A 4555-nucleotide genomic window follows, 5' to 3' on the forward strand; every position below is an offset into this window, starting at 1 on the left:
TACATATAGTAAATCCCCAAAAAGAATAACAGCAAATACAAAAACGCAACAACGCGAGGACATGGTATATGTAAAGTATTAGGAGAGTTCAGGGAAGGAAAGAAAGATGGTTTAACGTTTCGAGCATCGGTCTTCTTCATAAACAGAGGAAAGTCCAATAGAAAGGAAGACGGAGGAAGTAAATCGTCAACGATTCACATGTGGTTACATTTTGGAATGTATATATAAAACAACTAAATCAGCAAACAACAACTGGCCCTGCACCCACCTCATTCTTCAAAAATATAGATTGCACACCTTTATCTAAAACATCGATAGCACTACTCCCAGACACCCCTCCAAAAAGCGGTGGATGCTCTATTCTGTGGTAATAACCCCCATTCTCACTTAAAGTTAAGAACTATGCTAAATCCTTCTTTAAAATACTAGACTCTTACTTCATTCGGCAACATAAATATCATTCTATCTTTAATAGATCCACCCTGAAACTATCCTATTCTGCCCCTCCCAATTTCGAATCTATTGTAACAGCCTCTAATAAGCGAAAGCCTTCTCTTTACTATCAAGACTCACATAATTACAACTCTCGTCATACGAACGGTTAATATACACACAGCTCCAGCACAGATACCCTTACATTAGACCACAACCACAACCCAACCCATCCTACTGACACCACCACAATCTCTACCACTCTTACAGATAGTACAATTAATAACAACAATAGTAAAAATAACAATGATGGTAATGATAACGTTAATAATACTAATAATCTAGACTTTTCTACCCACTTCTCTAACCTCTCCTCTGAAAATATTACCTTCTCCATCCCTGAACACAATCCCTAAAATTCGCCTTATTGTAACTGCTGTCTTGGAACCATTGCAGAGGATGTAATGTAATTTACAAATGCACTGTCCTTAATCTATTATACAAATCTACTGCCATGTACATAGGATCAACCAAGATTTTCAAGCAACAATATGCCACTCACGTCCATTCTTTTAGATACGATAAACATAGTAATCTACAACACTCGCCGAAAATACAATGGACGTGAGTTAAAATGAAAACAGTAAGAAACGAGTGCAGAACAAATATATAGTGCGTGTGTTTATTTGGCAAAAGAAAAAATAAGACTTTGGTGCAAACTGTTCGAGATTTGCTCTTCGTAGACGATTGTGCATTTGTAGCATACTTGCTTAAGGGCATGCAGTGGATTCTAAACAACTTCTTGCGTGCATCGAAGGCCTTTGGTCTGACCATCAACATCAAGAAAACTTAGCTTGTCCATCAGCCTATTCGTGACCATCTTCCCGCTGTTGCCCCTACTATATATGTTGATGTGAAAGCATTAAAAACTGTTTCCTCCTTAATTTATCTTGATTCCATTGTGTCCAATGATGCGAAGATTGACAAAGAAATCGAATCTAGAATCAGAGAGTCTAGCTTTGCTTCGGTAAGATTTTTCGCAGACTATGGAACAACCACGGCGTATCGCTGAAGTTAATGTGTATAAGTCGGTGGTCATGACAATATTGCTTTATGGTGCTGAATCTTGGACTTCGTACGGAAATCACATCAATCAGCTTGATGCTTTTCATATGTGATGCTTGCATAGTATCTCCAACATAAAACCGAGAGACCATATTCATAACAGTGAGGAACTTACAAAATGAAACAAATCAGATATTGTAGCCATCCTCATCAAAATTCAGCTTAGATGGTCAGGTTATTTCTCAAGTTTGGGTGATATCAGAATGCCGAAGCAACTTCCCTTTGGCTAGTTTCCAACAGGAAGTTCTGTTGGAAGGTCAGGCTTGCGCTTCAAAAATAAACTAAAAGACAATCTGAAACGATGCAAAATTCCCTTTTCTTCTTGGGAAAACGAAGCATCAGAACGCACAACCTGTCACCGGTAAAAAAAACTTTGAGCATAATCGACTCCAACACCAGAACCAGCTTCGTGCAAGCATGAAAGCACGCTGGTAAAACACTGCTCCGTTAGATGGAAACCTTAACTCTCATTGTGCTTTTGTGGTACGAAGCAAAGCAGGCCTAGCCGTCCACTCAAGAAAATACATAGTAAATAATCCACAAGGACTCAAGCAAACTGAGTCTTCAACTTGTTCCTCGCTGTCTGGTCGCTCTTGAAGAGACTTAAGTGAGTTTGGTGTGCATGGTGAGGGCGTGTGTGTGTATGTATGTGTGTGTGTGTGCCAACTGTATGAATGCGTATATCTAGGTACGTGTGTATCTACTGTGTGTGTAGTGTGGGGGAGCGCGTGCGTGTACGCTGGCGTGTGGGTAGCGAGTGCGTATCAGCTATGCGTGGGGGCTTGCTTTCGTGTACATGTGGGTATATGTGTCATCTGCGTATATCTGACATTTTACAATTCATAATTTTCATTACTAAGTTTAACTTACAAAAGTTTTCTTTCATACTTTACTCCTCTGAATGCTTATCCTCTATGTAACAAACTCCATTATAATATTTCTATTCACCAAGGCGCCGAGCTAGCAGAAATGTTAGCACGTCAGGCGAAATGTTTAGCGGTATTTCATTTGTCTTTACGTTTTGAGTTCAAATTCCGCCGAGGTCGACTTTGCTTTTCATCCACCGGGGTCGATAAATTAAGTACCCGTTGCGCACTTGGATCGATCTAATTGACTGGTCCCCTCCCCAAAATTTTGCGCCTTGTGCTATTGACCATTTCTTCAACGTCTATTTTCTTTACACGACTAGCCACATTTAATAACATACTATCATTTCTTGTATCTCTAAAACATCTACTAAAGAATCATTAGTTAATGTTTGATTCACTGCTACAATTTTAAGCATCAAGGCGACAGGTGTAGGGCACCTCTTAACTTTCTATATTCGTATAACTTTTAATGACATATATCTCTTAAACTGAACTCTAATTTATTCCCTCTGATTATTCTATATCATCATCCACACTTAGCTATGGAGACAACTACAGTTAAAGCACCTTTTTATAGTTCCTGACTTAGGTACTTACTTCCTAAAACGATTGAGATACATCCATTAAAACTTAGAAATTTATAGCTTGTGTTAACATTCATCGAATTTGTTGTTAATATACCATGCATAATTTTTTAAAAGCTTTACTTATACTGAAATTACCTTTGTACATTATTCTCCAAATTATAACGCTTCCTCTCCAAAATAATATTCTTTCAGTACATTTACACCAAGTCTCAGAATTGCAATCATCTCTAACACTGACTTCCTGTTCTTCCCACCGAAATTTCTTTTAGATTCCATTAGTTCATATGTTACTATTATGACTAAATAATTTTATTCCATTTTATTTGTAGCCATATTCATGCTTTGCACATGCCATATTTTCTTAATAATGCAATCTTTATGCGTTTTAAGTAAGAACATGATGTAATGTACTAATATATATATTTTTTAATTTTCATAAACTCCCCAATTAATTTCTACGTTTTAATCACCTCTTAATCTTAGCAGACTTAGATTCAATCACATTAAAATGCTGGTTATAATTAACGAATCTTTATAGCCCTATACAAAATCAAGGCGAAAGAGATTAAGTAAGGGGCTATCATGGAAGGAACGCGGGCCTCTTTTACAGACGTTCCAATATATTTAGCGTGTTATTATGAATGTTTGCAGGGATTTACTTGTATTTTGGTAGAACTTCAGTAAAAAATTCCGTGTTATTTTCCCCGACTCTTTAACTCTCAGTTTAAATACTTCGTAGCTTAATCTTACCTTTTATCCCCTCTGGAGTCGATAAATTAAAGTACCAGTCACGTGATGGGATTGATGGTATCGACTAACTCTTACAATTGCTGGCTTTGCACATTAAAATAACAACAGTTATTATAAACGTTAGTGAAATTTACTTATAAATGATGTAGTTAGAAAATATACTTTAGAACTTATAATAAACTATAAGGCTAGTCTGTGGGACATATTTTAAAATCTTTGTTTTGACTCTGACTTCTTACACAATATGGCTGATCGCGAGCTTTGATCGTGAATTTTTGTATTGTGTATTTTGGCACTGGGTGTTACTGTAATCGTGTCAAAGTTTTCATATAATATTGGCTGAAAATTTTGGTACAAGGTCAGCGATTTCTGGGTACTTACTTTATCGCCACCCACCCAAAAGAATGAAAGGCAACTCAGAACATAAAGAAGGGTGAAATGCCCCTCACAATTTTGTCCGGTGTGTTAACGATTCTCCCAGCTAGCCGGCTTAATTAATATTATTATATTAAAAGAAATGAAATCCATTTAATTGACGGCAATTTTCAATAATTAAACTAAATACAATTTATAACGATGATGGCATTTGAATTCGGAATGTAGTGGGTAACACTAAATATTTCAAGGACTCAAAACGATTTTCCCGCTAAGGTCTTAGTGAAAAGTATACAGTCAGTACCTCTATATCGTAATAAATATAAACTGAAGTAGGAACAGTGATTGAGGTGGATTGCATTTTCTCAAGGTTTCGTTGTTATCTTTATATATATATATATATATATATATATATAT

The 4555-nt window shown here is 36.5% G+C and overlaps 1 protein-coding gene across 1 annotated transcript in view; it reads right to left on the minus strand.

Annotated features, from left to right (window-relative positions):
* The window catches only part of LOC128247078 (kelch domain-containing protein 8A-like), a 131561-nt gene that overhangs the window by 26538 nt on the left and 100468 nt on the right, over window positions 1-4555 (minus strand). The gene's annotated exons all lie outside the window — the stretch shown is intronic.

Source organism: Octopus bimaculoides, chromosome 2 (genome assembly GCF_001194135.2).
Source record: "Octopus bimaculoides isolate UCB-OBI-ISO-001 chromosome 2, ASM119413v2, whole genome shotgun sequence".
Taxonomy (NCBI): Eukaryota; Metazoa; Mollusca; class Cephalopoda; order Octopoda; family Octopodidae; genus Octopus; species Octopus bimaculoides.